Genomic DNA, 16,371 nt, shown 5'->3' with positions numbered 1-16,371 from the left:
GAAAAGAGATTTCCTTTCCTGAGGCTGTTCTGGAAATTCCAAGAACAGAGTCCAGGGGCTACCAAGGTTCAAGAACTAGGACAATAATTAAATTTTTGCTGGATAAACTTTGCCAAGGTCCTGCTTCAGCCTGATAAGGAAGGCAGCAGAGGCCAGAGGAGGAATCTGCAACTGAGGAAAAATATTTAAATAGCATCTTGCTTTAGTATTGTAAACAGAATTTCTCAGTGGGAAAGCAGCACCCCAAATCTGTCCATCTTCAAGGCAATGTTCTCCCCTGAAATCAATACACTGGCCTGCCCCCTGACAGACTGGATTAATCCTCCAAAGCCTGGTCATCCCAAGAGGAACCATGAGAACAGCAATTTGGATCATGCAAAGCTGAAGACTAGAACATAAACTCCTAATGACTCAGCCAAGATATAAGCAATTAATTAAATTCAGCCTGAAACAACCACCCATCCTACCTAGCAGGTCTGAACAGACTAACCATTGCTTTGCCTGTGTCACCAATGTCCACCACCTCCACAACAAAGAGAGATAACATCTTCCCAATAGACCTCCTGCCCTCTATCTTCTTCTCCAGAAGGTGAGTTTTCTCACTCAGGTGATGGTGAGCATGGTGAGGGTCATGTACACATAGAGGGGGCCTGCTTGGTTGCCTCCCTTTCTTCTTGGGCTAAGCCAGAGATGACTATGTGTAGTTGAATTTTACTGCCCTTAAATACAGCAAGACCCGTCAAGCCCCGTGTGTGTAGGGTCAAGTACCAAGTACCACTCAGAGTTATTGCCAGTTGAGATGACTGTCCCAGTGGATCAGGACAGTAAAGGAAATTATTTTTATTTATTTATTTATTTATTTTGCGGTAAGCGGGCCTCTCACTGCTGTGGCCTCTCCAGCCGCGGAGCACAGGCTCCGGACGCACAGGCTCAGCGGCCATGGCTCACGGGCCCAGCCGCTCTGCAGCACGCGGGATCCCCCCCAGACCGGGGCACGAACCCGCGCCCCCTGCATAGGCAGGCAGACCCCCAACCACTGCGCCACCAGGGAAGCCCAAGGAAATTATTCTGTTAACACTTTGTTATCAAAGATGTTAGTCTAACTAGGCACAACTGTTGCTGTCAATGTATTCCCAGCCCTTCTCCTGGCTCTAAAGGTAAAGAAAATTCTGCCTTCTTCTACTCAATTTCTTCCTCTCCCCAAGTCCTCCCAGAGTCCTATTTTGGGGTCTCTCCTGAATCAGCACTGGGAGGAGAATAACACAAAGAAACTCACAGATTAGGCTGAAGGAGGGTGTTCGAATTTGGGTTTTGGAAGGGAGGGACCCAGAAGCAGCTGTGTAAGGGAAGTGGGTGGGAGAAAACATGGGGATTCTATGAAGTGTTTCTGTGGGTTACAGCCCTTTTGTGACATTAAAAATAAATGTTGGGCTTCCCTGGTGGCGCAGTGATTGAGAGTCCGCCGGCTGGTGCAGGGGACACAGGTTCGTGCCCCGGTCTGGGAAGATCCCACATGCCGCGGAGCGGCTGGGCCCGTGAGCCATGGCTGCTGAGCCTGCGCGTCCGGAGCCTGTGCTCCACAATGGGAGAGACCACAACAGTGAGAAGCCCGCGTACTGAAAAAAAAAAAAAAAAAGTTGCTTGCCTGTGTTCATTTGAAACAAGTCTTCCTTGAGAATGGGCCCTATAAATCATAGTTTCAATAGAATTACAGGAGAAACTAACATAATTCTGCCTCTTCCTTTGAATGAGCATTTGCATAATCCAAATAGGTTATTCTGAACCTCATGAGGAACACGGAAAATTACCCAACACACAGGATCTCAAGTTACCCCCAACCAAGCAAACCGGAAGACAAATAGTTATCAAAACCCTGCTATTTCTGATCTTCCCTTCCTTGGTATCACACCTAAAGCTTTCTGGAATCATTTTTGCTGCTTTAAAGCTGTTGGAGACATTTCCACTCCATCTTGCTTCGAAAGTTTCTTTTTCTGGAGGCCTTTGGCTTTAATGTCTCATTATTTGACCCCGGCTGCCCTTTAAAACCTCTCACTGTGGGCTTCCCTGGTGGCGCAAGTGGTTAAGAATCCGCCTGCCAATGCAGGGCACACGTGTTCGAGCCCTGGTCCGGGAAGATCCCATGTGCCACGGAGCAACTAAGCCTGTGTGCCACAACTACTGAACCTGCGCTCTAGAGCCCGCGAGCCACAACTACTGAGCCCACATGTCACAGCTACTGAAGCCCGTGCGTCTAGAGCCCGTGGCTCCACAACGAGAGAAGCTACCGCAATGAGAAGCCTGCACACCGCAACGCAGAGTAGCCCCCGCTCACCTCAACTAGAGAAAGCCCACGTGCAGCAACGAAGACCCAACACAGCCAAAAATAAATAAATAAAATAAATAAATTAAAAAAAAAAACAAAAAACTCTCACTGTGGCCTGGGCTGATGTTTCCTACCTTCATGTCTCCCCCACATGACAGAGCTGGTGTTCTTGGTTCAGTTCCTTTTTCTGTCCTAAAGGGACCCTTCTAGCTTCCCGAACTGAAGGCATTTAAAGAGGAAAACAGCCACAAAGCCCAAAGGCGCTTAGTTAACTAAGTGTTAAATATGCACTAGGTTTTACACCAGAGTATGAGGCATAGGATCAGGAGTGGCTTTTCCTGCTAAAGAAGGAAAACGGAAAGAAGAGGTAACATCAGCTGGAGAAAGTCTCCTGGTTACAGATAGAAAAAAATGTTGGTATCTGAGCTGCTGGGGTTCTTTCTCCTGCCATCTCCCTCTCTGTCTGATTTTTTTTTTTTCTTTCATCGAAAGAGGATAAGGGCAGAGATAACTAGGAAGAGTTGGAATTCACTGGGGAAATTACCTCACAAGCAGGCTATGGAAGAGGGCACCACAGAAACAGCTCCCCACGTAACCATGGTGACGAGCTGAGGCAGGAAGGGGTGGGAGGGAGGGAGCAAAGAGCCAGTGCAGATAGAGAGCAGGAGGGGACACAGGGAGGGGAGAAGACACCCAGGTCAAAGGTGAGTGACAGGAACTCTGAGTCTTTTAAGCTAAATTCAGGTTTTTAAAGGAAGAAAGAATTAATTTATGATTGCAATTAATTGAGAAGGCAGGATGCACATTATATCATGGGTTCTTTTTACGTTTAGACAGGGTTTTAAATGTTTCTTTGGAGTTTAGCTACTGTAACAAAGCAAGATTAGGAGTGAACAGTGGAAAGTTGTGGTTAAATCGGGGGTGGGTGCCGGGAGGGTTGAAGAGGAAGGCAGACAGACCTAGATCTACCTAGAAGCCCAGAGACCACGTGTCATCTCTCCTGAGCACAGCACCCGGCTGCCTCCTGGTGGTGGCTGTCTTATGGAAGATCTGCTCCCTCAGGCTGAAGCAGCAAGACCAAAGCCATCAGTGCAGGATGGCTAGGTTTAGCAAATAAAAATACAAGATGCCCAGTTAATTTTGAATGTCAGATAAATGGCGAATAATCTTTTAGTACGTTTCTGTTCCCTAACACTTTAGTGTGTTTGACAACCCTAGGAAGGGTGGCTCCCACTGGTTAAATATCTTCTTGATCTCTCATCATCATGTATTTAAAAAAGGAAGGAGGGAAGGAAGGAAGGGAGGAAGAGAAAATATGAACCCCAAATGGTGAGTTTCTCTCTAATTACCTATCCACACTCCACCCCTTCTTGCTCTTCTGTCTCTTCACCATCACAGGACACTTCCTAACCAGTCCCCACAATATGTCTTCAAAAAATCAAATCAGAACAAAGCCACACACAATCAAACCAAACCTCTCCGGCTCCTACAAACTCAGAGTGTCTTTGCCTAGGCGCTAATAGTGTATTACAACACCCCATGTAGCCTCACCCGTGAGCCTCTGAACTGACCTCACTACTTACCTTTCTTGCAGCTGGCAGATCTACACCTGCTGGTTGACCCCACCTCTGAGCTCCCTGCTTGCACTTTTCTCAGGCCCTTGTCTATGATTAGGACACAATGCTTAAGGTGTCGACTAGTTAAGTGACAGGTGTCAATAAATCCTGTAATGGGGCTTCCCTGGTGGTGCAGTGGTTAAGAATCTGCTTGCCAATGCAGGGGACACGGGTTCGAGTCCTGGTCCAGGAAGGTCCTACATGCATTGGAGCAACTAAGCCCGTTCACCACAACTACTGAGCCTGCGCTCTAGAGCCTGCGAGCCACAACTACTGATCCCACTCACCACAATTACTGAAGCCTGTGCTCCACAAAAAGTGAAGCCACCGTAATGAGAAGCCCACACAGCGCAACAAAGAGTAGTCCCCGCTTGCCGCAACTAGAGAAAGCCCACGTGCAGCAATGAAGGCCCAATGCAGCCAAAAATAAATAAATTTATTTTTAAAAAATCCTGTAACAGTAACATTTCAAAGAAATGTTTCATAAAAGAGATCGATGTCTGTGGTTCCACACGTGGTGAGTGGTCCTGGTGTTCTTTGATGGATTTTTCTCACACATCCCACCGCAGGTCCAAGCCCCCAGCCCTAACCTAACACCACTATAGAAAAGACCAGAAGTAAGACAAGAAATTGGCTCACAGATCATCTTAAAACTTCAGTCAGATCATGCCATTCTATTTAAAACCCTCCACTGCTCCTCATTACATTGAGAATAAAATACAAAATGTTCACAATGGCCTGTGAAGTCTGCAGGATTTTCCTCCACCCACACATCTCACTCTTTTCCAAGCTCACTGCTGGCCAGTCACATGCAAGCACTTTCTGTTCCTGGAAAATGCCAGGTCTTTTCCTGCTGCAGGATCCTGCACTTGCTTTCCCTTCTGCCTGGAATGCTGCCCTCTGCCCAGATCTTTGGTTGGATAAATCATTCTGATCCTTCAGAATGCAGTTTTGGGGTGCTAAGAATATTCTATATTATACCTTCAGATTTGTATGCTTTGCTCTATGGATGTCGTGCCTCAATAAAAGCTAAAATATAAAGTGGGCCACCTATAGTAGTTCACTACCACAACATCCTCTTTATTTACTTCTGGACGGTGATCACAATCCAATAGTCATATTGATGTGTTTGTTTAATGTCTGTCTTCCCCCCCAGATCAGAAGTTGGCAAAATGATGGCCCACTGGCCAAATCCAGCCACCATCTGTTTTTGTAAATTAAGTTTTATTGGAACTCAGCCACTCCCATTCATTTAATGTCATCTAAGATGGCTTTTGTATTACAGTGGCAGAGCTGAGAGGTTGTGACAGAGATTGCATGGCTCCACAGAACCTAAAATGTTTACTATCTGCCCCTTTCCCAAAAAAGTTTGCCAACCCCTGCTCTAGACTGTAAGTTTCATGAAGGCAAGAACTGTATCAGTCTTCTCTATCTGTATTTTCAGGGTCCAAACTGTGCCCGACACAAACTCAATGAATGTTGGCTCCCACTGTGTCTCCTGCCAGCTGACCTCCAGTGCCATCTCTTAGTTTGCCCTTTCCCTCATTGGAGCCTGGCTCCTGGCCAGTTGCCCACAGATTGTAGGTTCTTGCCACCTGCCTCCCCGCCTAGTCCTGCCTCCTTGCTCTGTATCTCCAACCTGGTGTTACTTGTCCCCTGATGCTGAAAAGTGATCTGATCACAACAAATAATCCTATAACCCAAAAGCTTCCTCTGCTGTTTGTGGCCCATCAGAACCATGTTTTGTAATCAATGATTTTGTGGCATCCCAATCCATTCTCTCACAGGAAGAACGCCTATTTAAATTTCAGTCTTCTATTATTCAGCTTTCTGGACAACATATTTACTTAGGTCTTTTTCTGTTATAAAAATGATCCATCCACATAACATGAAATTTTGGAAGTAAAGAAGAAAATAAAAGGAAAAAATCACCAAGAGACAACCATTTTTAACACTCTGGTGTCATTTCTTTCCATTCTCCTTTCTATCTTTCTATTTTTTTTTTTTAAAGCACACTTGTATGAAACAAAAAATGGCTAAGGGCAATTTTCTCTCTTGCATTCTGACAAGCATTTTTTAAATATTAGACATTCCTTGTAAATTATTATTTTTAGAAGCTGCACAAAATTATATTGAGTGGATATATTTATGAAATATTTCCCTATTGTTGGGAAATATTTGTAATATATCCAGATTTTTATAACCAAAAATAATTATGAACATCTTTTGTGCATGAAGCTTTTTTTTCTTCCTTTTGGATTACTTCCTCAAGTAAATTTCCAGAAGCGGAATGACTGGATCAAAGGATATATATATTTTTTGAGTTCAGATACATATTGTCATTCTCACTTTTTAAAAGGCATGAAAACCTCTAGATAATGCACTAAGTAAATACACTCATGATAAATACACTCATGATACTATTTCCTGTGCTCTAAATCCATAAGAATGAGGGATAAGATGTCAAAATATATATTTATATGCTTCTCTCAAAATACAAGAGGAAAATCTCAGCAGCTCAATATACAAGTAAAACTTGAACAATAAGCAAAATGTTAAACCACAGGTGTGAGCAGCTGGAGCCAGGCAAGCTGGGCTGGAGTTAAATACCCTCCTGGCCAGGCCTAAATGCACCTTCTGTAATAGGAATCTGAGCTGGGCTTCCTACCCAAGAAGAGCGGGCAAGATAGCTCCACCCAGGCATGGAGAATTGTAGCAGAAATACACTACTTGCTCAGGCAGTGTCCACGGCAGAGTCCCTCCTGCTCTGTGCCATATGAACTGTGGAGAGTTGTTACTCCAGAAATGGGGAGCTCTGAAGTGAGCTGCACACATATGACATGGGTTGAGTCTGGTTAACCCATGAGATGGAGGCTAAGGCAGCTAAGAAACTGCCTCACAGACAAGGGACATGTGAAAGAAAATTCCCATGCAAAATGAGCATTCCAGGAAAGGTTTGAAAACACACTTAGCACAATGAGAAGTAGTCCCAAAGGAGAGACTTATATCCTGAGGTGACAGAGATACAAGAAGAATCTAAAAAGAACTTTGAAAAAGGGGCTTCCCTGGTGGCGCAGTGGTTGACAGTCCTCCTGCCGATGCAGGGGACGCGGGTTCGTGCCCCGGTCCGGGAGGATCCCACATGCCGCGGAGCGGCTGGGCCCGTGAGCCATGGCCGCTGAGCATGCGCCTCCGGAGCCTGTGCTCCGCAATGGGAGAGGCCACAACAGTGAGAGGCCCGCGTACCGCACAAAAAAAAAAAAAAAAAAAAAACAACTTTGAAATGAATCTGTTTAAAATCTTCAAAAAAATAAAATAAGGTAACATCAATAAAATCAGAATAGGAGATTATGAAACTGGAATAGGTAAATAATTTAAAAGAGCATTAAAAAATTATCCACCCCTCAACTTAAAAATAAAACCATCCCTTAAAGGAACTGTACTTCACGACATTGACAGAAGAGGGTGATCTTGAACTAGGAATGACAAATTACTCCAAATCCATAAGATGAAACAAAGTAGCATAAATCAACACAAAGCTACTCTAAGGGGAAAAAAATGAGAATAAAAAAATATTTTTTAAAAAAAATTATTTATTTAATTTATTTATTTTTGGCTGTGTTGGGCCTTCGTTGGTGGGCGCAGGCTTCCTCTAGCTGCAGCGAGAGGGGGCTACTCTTCATTGCCGTGCGAGGTCTTCTCATTGCGGTGGCTTCTCTTGTTGTGGAGCACGGGCTCTAGGCGCACAGGCTTCAGTAGTTGTGGCACAAGGGCTCAGCAGTTGTGGCGTGCAGGCTCTAGAGCACAGGCTCAGTAGTTGTGGCGCACAGGCTTAGTTGCTCCACGGCATGTGGGATCTTCCTGGAGCAGGGCTCGAACCCGTGTCCCCTGCATTGCCAGGTGGATTCTTAACCACTGCGCCACCAGGGAAGCCCCGAGAATAAAAAAATCTTAGCTGGAGAAAATTCTTACCAAAAAAACACAAAATTCCAAATGGATTAATATCGCCAAACAAGCATTTGGAAACAGGAAAAACCACTTTAAATTAAAATTCAAAATCCAAGGGGGCTTCCCAGGTGGCACAGTGGTTGAGAGTCTACCTGCCAATGCAGGGGACACGGGTTCGTGCCCCGGTCCGGGAAGATCCCACATGCCGCGGAGCGACTGGGCCCGTGAGCCATGGCCGCTGAGCATGCGCCTCCGGAGCCTGTGCTCCGCAATGGGAGAGGCCACAACAGTGAGAGTCCCGCGTACCGCAAAAAAAAAGAAAAAGAAAATTCGAAATCCAAGAACAGAAATGGACAAAGTGATAGGTAGATAGATAGATGAAGTGATTGAGCAATCAACTGAATGAACTTGGGGAAAAAAAGACAAAATTATTTTAGGAATGAAGGCTAAATTTTAAGTACCCAACAGAGAATAGACTCAAATGAAATTTTAATGAAGAGTATTGAGGAGAGGCAGAAAACTAAACAAGAAAATAAAAATGAAATAAAGAACTAAAGCGATTCAGACAGAAAGTGGTTGAAATGGAAGACAAAGAAAATTAAGGATACAAATCATTGGAACTCCTGAAGAAGACATGTAAAACAATGGAATACAATTTATATTTAACCCTATAATTCAAAATGGAGATCTATATCCTGTTTATGTACTGGAAGACTCAATATTGTTAAGATGTCGATTCTCCCCAGATTGAACTACAGACTTATCTAGGAAAAACTCCCTGTGTCTCCTTTACCTTTACACACACTGACACTTCTGACATGAGATGGGTGGGTTTATTCCCACACTCACCCATTTTCCAACAGCAGCTGGGCGTCCTACAGTTCAGTTCAATCTGATACTATGTACCTGGAGTGGGCGTCAGATCCCCTAAGTTAAGGGCTCAGTCCCACAAGACTGTCCACACTTCAGATGCCAATCACAAGGCTCAGGTTGTCCCTGGTACGTCTGACTAAACAGCTATAAATCGAAGTTCCCACAACCACCTCCCTGGATTTAATAATTTGCTAGATCAGTTCACAGAACTCAGGGAAACATTTATTACTACATTTTCCAGTTTATTATGTAATAAAGGGTATGGGACTTCCCTGGTGGCGCAGTGGTTAAGAATCCACCTGCCAATGCAGGGGACACGGGTTCAGCCCTGGTCCGGGAAGATCCCACATGCCGCGCAGCAACTAAGCCCGTGAGCCACAACTACTGAGCCTGTGCTCTAGAGCCTGCGAGCCACAACTACTGAGCCCATGTGCCACAGCTACTGAAGCCCGCTTGCCTAGAGCCCGTGCTCCGCAGCAAGAGAAGCCACCGCAATGAGAAGCCCACGCACCGCAATGAAGAGTAGACCCCGCTCGCCTCAACTAGAGAAAGCCCATGCACAGCAACGAAGACTCAATTCAGTAAAATAAATAATTAATTAATTAATTTAAAAAAATGAATCTCAACTATTGCTTTACATTATATATAAAAATGTATTCAAAATGAATCATAAACCTAAACATAATATCTAAAGAAGAAAAATTTGTAGAAGAAAACACGTACAAGAAAAATTTGTGACCCTGGGGTAGACAAAGATTTCTTAGATTAGGCACAAAAAAGCACAAAATATAAAAGAAAGCGATAAATTGGACTTCACCAAAATCATAAATTTCTGCTCTTTCAAGTACAGCATTAAAAAAGGAAATAGTCAAGCCGTGTAATGGGAGAAAATATTCACAATACATACATAAGACCAAGGACTTTTATCCAGAATATGAAAAGAACTCTTATAACTCAATAATGAGAAGATAGACTACTTAACTTTAAAAACTGGAAAGGAAGAAAGATTGGGATGGAAGAGTCTCAGGCAAGCTGTTGAGGAGTTTTCAAGCCAAAGTCACACTCCTCTTGATGGAATGGGCTTGCCTCAGTCCCTCTGCTGTGCTCAATCACTGGAGCAAGTAGCCTAGGGAAGCGGGACTCCGCCCACTGGTGGTGGAGATAGAGGGGCAGGAGTAGGGGCCGGCTTGCAATTTTGCTCTTCGGTAGGAAATCCAGTGGCACATTTTCACAGCCACCCCTTCTCTGTCTCTACTTTCTGTTCTTCTGCCTTTGTTCTCCCAAGTATCATTTTTCTCTGAGCCTCTATCCCTCCTTTACAAAATCAGAGATATGATCATCAGATCTTCAGCATTCTCCTAACATCTGGCAAAGATGAGGAATTCCGGCTTTGTGACCCCCTGAAACTTTGCAGCAGAAAAACATTATTCTCACTGTTGTTAGGGCCACTCCTTTTCTCCAGCCCCACATCCCCTAGCATGGTGAGTCCCTACCTCTCTCAGGGAATTCTGCCCCATTCTTACACTGTAATAAGATGTTAGAATGCAGAAAATCCCACATTACACCATCAGCTAACTCTGTGTGTGTGTGTGTGTGTGTGTGTGTGTGTGTGTGTGTATTCTCACACAGTGTTAAGCTTTTAAATGTTTTAAGCATTTTTTTTTTTTTTTTTTGGAAGACCTGGTGATTCTATCACAAACAGTTTTCTGGAGAGTCCCCTGGCCTAGATGAGCTGTTAACCTTTGAAGTTGTTATGGGAACCTGTGTATTTTTTAATAAATTATTGATGTAAAGGAAAGAGAATCAGTGATGCTTATCTCAAAGGAAAACAAATGAGGCATTGGAAGATATGAAAAAATTTAAAAACCTGAACAAATCAAGTAATAAAAACAGCCTTTCCACCTTTACTCAAAACATACCAACGGAAAGCTCTCAATAATTCCACAATTTGGGGAATAAGAGCCCTTATTTCTATGGATAAGGTCAATTCGTACTTGTTGGATGAATGAATGAATGCAGAATGGGAGACAAGGTGACCCTGGCATTGTATTGGGTAAACAGGTCATGCTTTACTACTTGCATGGATTCTAGGAATTAAAGAGGTTCATCACCTGATGATTAGCCACTGATCCCAGTTTTTCATCAGCTCTGTTTCTTAAACCTGAAGAAATTTCACTGTGAATCACTCATTCACTTCTCAGAATTTTATTTTCTGTGCTGTGGGAGTCTGAAAGTTAGTATCTACAAAAATATCACCCTGTGAAGCAGTTCAAAAAAGCCAATGATAATATGTGGCTGTAGGACACAGGTCTCCTTTCGAACAAATTTAACCACGGTATCTAGGTATTGCAGCCTCTCAAGCATAAAATAAGATCACATTAATTTTTCATGCCCACATTTTAACGGCTGGAACCACTGAGCTCTTGCTAGATCTTAGGCTCTTGCAGTGGACACAGGGATGGTGAATCCCCAGGTCTCTGTTCAAGGAAGGACTTGCCCAGCTGCTGGGAGTGCTGTCAGCAGAGAACCTTCGGCTGTCAGCCCCTTCAGGGTCAGCCTCATACTTATACAGATGGTCCCTGACTTAGAATGGTCAGGCTTAGAATGGCTACAGAGAGCTCCTTTGCCTAAGGTTACACCCTTCCTGGGGCAGCTTATACCTAATGATGGATGGGAGCCGGGCTATGTAGTCCCAGCCATTTCAGCCCAACATGGGACAACTCAGATGCATTGGGTTGCCTGTAGGGTTAGTGGAGGCTGGTGGACCTACATATTAGTCCACCTTCTCTCTCAGCCCAGTCCAGCTTCCTTCCCCTTCCTGCCACATGTGTTGATCTCAAGGGTGCTTCCTGTAAACATCCTGCACACTAAACTCCATCTCAGAGTGTGCTTGTGGAGGACCCAACCTGCAACAACTCCTGCCCACTGCCACCTAGCACTGCCAGATAAAATATGGATCTCCCAGTTAAATGTGAATTTCAGATAAACAATGGATAACTTTTTAGTACAGATCTTCCTCGGCTTATGATGGGATTACATCCAGATAAAGCCATCATAAGTTGAAAATGTCGTAAGTCAAAAATGCATTTAATACACCTAACCTACCAAACGTCATAGCCTAGCCTAGCCTACCTTAAACATGCTCAGAACACTTACATAAGCTGAACGTTGGGCACAACCATCTAACACAAAGCTATTGTATACTATAGTGCTGAAGATCTCATGAAATGTATTGAATAGTGTACTGAAAGTGAAAAACAGAATGGTTGTAAGTGTATTGGTGGCTTACCCTCATGATCATGTGGCTGCCTGGAAGCTGCCACTGGCCAGCATCACTAGAGCATCATACAGCATATTGTGAGTACAGAAAAAAGTCAAAATTCAGAATTCTAAGTACAGTTTCTACTGAATGCATATTGCTTTCACAACACTGTAAACCCAAAGAAAGTAAGGCAGAAAGAGAAAAACAAATATCGTATATTAACGCATATATGTGGAATCTAGAAAAGTGGTACAGATGAACCTATCTGCAAAGCAGAAATAGAGACACAGATGTAGAGAACAAACGTGTGGACACCAATGGGGGAAAGGGGGGGTGGGATAAATTGGGAGATTGGGATTGACATATATACACTACTATGTGTGAAATAGATAACTAATGAGAACCTGCTGTTCTCAAGCACAAGGAACACTCAGTGCTCTGTGGTGACCTCAATGGGAAGGCAACCCCAAAAAAGAGGGGATATATGTATACATATAGCTGACTTGATTCGCCGTACAGCAGAAACTAACACAACATTGTAAAGCAACTATACCCAATTAAAAAAAAAAATCGTTTAAGTCGAACAATTCTAAGTCAGGGAGCATCTGTATAAGTATGTCTCAAATATTGTTTTGGCTCTATTCCCTTTGCCTAGTATGATGCTTGGCTTAGAGAAATGTTTGTTGGATGAATGAGAATGTTAGGACCTTATTTTAAAACAGAATGCCCTATTACACAAGGAAGAAGGCAGAGGTGGGCAATGGTCTCCTACTTTCCATTCTGTGAGCATTTCTCAAAAGGTCCACAGATAAGCAACATCCCAACTACCTGAGGATGCTGGTTACAAATGCAGATTCCTGGGCCCCACCGGCTTTAGTGAAGGAGGACCTCTGGGGCTGATCCCTAGAAATCTGCATTTGTAGCAAGCTACCTGGAAGATTCTTCTGTCCCCTAAGGTTTGAGAAACTTCTACACTGAGAATGGTGGCCTTGAACTAGAAAAAACAGTTTTATCCAAATTGAGCAGGCCTCTCTCTGTGGTCACCAAAGAACTGTAGAGAACAGGGGACGAACCCTGTCTCTTTCCCTTTCCTCTTGAGTCTCCTTTGGATAGAAAGTAAGTTCTTGGACCAGACTGATCGTCGTAATCTCTGGGAGAAGAGTTGCATAAGAATTCAGATCTACTAAATCAGAGGCTCCGAGGGTAATATGCTGAGCATGGGAGGGCCTCAGAGAAGCCAGAGTGGCTGGGAAAGGTATTAGGGAAGAGATGCTTTGAACGACAGGCAGGATTGCACGGGCATATTGGAAAGGTCTGAGTATTCCAGAATTACAGACTCCACAGGCTTAGAAGCAGGAGAAGCATGGCCGGAGGAGACACTCACTGTTAGAAGGTGCCTGAATCTCAGGGACACGCTGCTTCAGGATCTGGGTGGCAACTTCAGGAACATTCCTCTCTAGCTCCAAACACAGTTCCAAGGTTCTGCTGTCAGATGTCCCTCTGGAAAGAAGCAGAGGAATCTTCCTACAGGGTTTACTCAGATCTCAAATGTGTCAACACAAAAACTAAATGATCATCTGCCAGGAGTTCCCAGATTGGTGCCCCAGTCGGCTGGACCCTGAAGTCCAAAAGCTCATGTTCAAATTTCATACCTTTGACCAAGTCCTCCTCATGCAACATTCTACTCTCTTCCCCACAGGATGAAGGGGCGAAGGTGCATGGGATGGGTGAGTGGTTTTCCCCAGATGCCAAACAATATCATAAAATTTCCCTCTCCCTCCCATTTTATCCTTTAAGGAGCAACAGGATTTGTCAGTAAGAGGCATCTAGGCATTTGGCATTTGTGCAAGGTGATTTGGGGCTGATGAAGAATATGTGACCTCCATGGAGGGGTGAGGTGGGGGAGTCACTCTGAGCACACACCTGGCTAGAGCAGCAGGTGCATGTGGGGAAGAGTGAAGAATAAGTTCAGATCATTGATAGTGATTTACCAGCCTTGGTATGCTAAGAGGGACAGTTCATCTTCTCAACCCATCTTTCTAGACCAACGTTATTGCAAGTCTCAGCTCACACTGTCACCTCCACAAAGTAGCCATGCCTAAGCACCTATTTTATTTTTAATTTTCTTAACATTTATTTATTTATTTGGCTGTGCCGGGTCTTAGTTGTGGCACTTGGGATCTTTGCTGTGGCATGCGGGATCTTTTAGTTGCAGCATGCGGGATCTTAGTTGCGGCATGTGGGATCTAGTTCCCTTACCAGGGATCGAACCCGGGCCCCCTGCATTGGGAGCACAGAGCCTTAACCACTGGACCACCAGGGAAGTCCCATTAAGCACTAGTTTTAAAATTGCTCCCTCCCTACTCTGACACTCTCCATCACATTACACTGTTTCATCTTGTTTAGTGTGTTGCTCATATATTTAGAATTATGCTGCTTTTTACTTATTTACTTGTTTGCTATCTTTGCCTTCACGAGAATGTAAATTCCATGAGAACTGAGTCTGTCAGTTTTGTCCACAGCTGTAATCCCTCGCCTAGCATTATTCCTAGCATTCCTTAAGTACGCCATAAAATGGTTGTTGAATGGATGAATGAACTTACATTTTTTTTCATTGAACATGATGAATATTTGTTAATCCATAACAGAAATGTAAGCACAAATGCTATGATGATAGAAGTATCTATGCCATAGGGACCCTTAGTTTGCACTGTTCCTTGGGGCTCACGTGGACTGTTTTAATTCTGAACTACATTTGAAAAGCCACTGACAAGTTCTGTGGAGAAAAAGACAAAAGTTGAGCATTGCAAAGTCTTTACCAAATTGTTGCACAGGGTTTTATGATTTGACATTTAGGGGAAAATCAGCAAGTCAGCCTATACCCAACAGAAATTCAAGAGGTGACAGGTAATAATTACTCATGAACATTGCATTTGAAAGCCTTTAGCATGAAAAAAATCTTTAGATAGATGCATGTATTTCTCTTAAATTTTATCTCAGAAAAAGTAGACTTTAATGAGTCTTTCTGATGAATAAAAACTCATTTTTAAAACTAAATAAAACTTGCCACAATCTGCATGTTCAATGAAGTATTTTGTTAAAATTTACGTGGAGAAGAAATCAAATTCAATTAATCACTAAGAAGTCAGAGCTCAGTCAAGGATAAAAGACCTGGAAAGTAGAATCATAAAAGCTCCCAGGTGTCAGTGAAGTTGCATACCACTTCCTAACATATAAGATTATAATATTCAAAGTTTCAGTTATCTGCATCTCTAGGTCTAATTCTCCTGTTTTGAATGTCACAAAAGGTCATTTCTTTGACTCTCCAAAGAGCAGACTTTTTCTAAAAATAGGCAAATAGGACCTGTACATCCTTTACCCTTCCAAAGTCTATGCATCTATAATTATGCCCTGCGTTTAAGAAGGAGACAGCTAAATTATCTGTGCCTTTTAAAGAATTTGGTTGAGGTTGTCAAATTTCTTAGATGATTAACTAGCTTAGAGCAGGCTATTTAGGTTTCTACTACTGATGTTAAAACGTTTGCCTTTGTTCATTTGTTTTTCATTCCTTTCCTTCTAATGTTATTTGAGTTGTGGGTCTTTGTCTGTCACTAGATAATGTGCATCAATTTCAGAGCCTCTGCTGCTTACAGAACTTAGCACAACTCATTCATTCAACAAATACTTTTAAGTGCCTGCTATGGTCTAGATACTGCAGAAATAGCAGTAAACAGAGACACCTGCCTTCTTGGAGCTTGTATTTTAGTGGTGAAGACAGACAATGAATAAGTAAAATGTGTGCTCTTGCTAGATTGTGATGGGTGCTAAGGAGAAAGCTAAGCAGAGAAGGGTACATGGGAAATCTGTGCACGGGAGGAGGAGGCCGGAAAAGGCCTCAAGGAGAGACGCCATTTGAGTAAAGTTGGGAAGCAAGTAGGGGCACACCAGGCAGATAGAAAGCACTCATATGTATTGAGTAACTGAACCATGGTCAATTAGTTTCTCAGCTCTCACTATGTTTGGGATGTCTCCTCCACTGAGGGGCTGGTGTGTTTATATTGTAGAAATCTTGTCCTTTCTCATAACTCTTGAATGATGTCCTTATTCACAGCCAAAAATAGCAATCCCAGATCAGCTGATATGCATATTTACGTCCCCAAGAATAAATGACTCTGCACTGTCAGAAACTGGCTGGGAAGCCAGCTGGCTGGATACGTAGGGGGTAACGTAGTAGCCTGCATTTGTGGGAATTCAGCAACACCACCTGCAGCTGTGTGGATGTGGCACCGTATGAAATGGAAGGGGTCAAAGAATTCCAAAGAGAAAGCAGAAGGCAGAGGTCTTGCTAT

General features: G+C 43.5%; 1 protein-coding gene across 8 annotated transcripts in view; it reads right to left on the bottom strand.

Annotated features, from left to right (window-relative positions):
* Positions 1–16,371, bottom strand: part of LOC309971473 (protein FRA10AC1) — a 167,142-nt gene that overhangs the window by 130,442 nt on the left and 20,329 nt on the right. For 5 of the 8 annotated variants that reach the window (XM_082854472.1, XM_082854467.1, XM_082854478.1 and 2 more), the window contains exon 2: positions 13,407–13,522. The exons of 2 other annotated variants lie outside the window; for them this stretch is intronic. The gene's annotated coding sequence lies outside the window, so the exon portion shown is untranslated. Of the gene's footprint in view, positions 1–13,406; positions 13,523–14,625; positions 14,647–16,371 lie in introns of those variants that run through there. One more of the 8 variants, XM_082854474.1, reaches the window with a different exon arrangement.

This window comes from Leucopleurus acutus, assembly GCF_964270905.1.
Source record: "Leucopleurus acutus genome assembly, chromosome: 14".
Taxonomy (NCBI): domain Eukaryota; kingdom Metazoa; phylum Chordata; class Mammalia; order Artiodactyla; family Delphinidae; genus Leucopleurus; species Leucopleurus acutus.
This window is presented reverse-complemented; position numbering and strand designations above follow the sequence as displayed.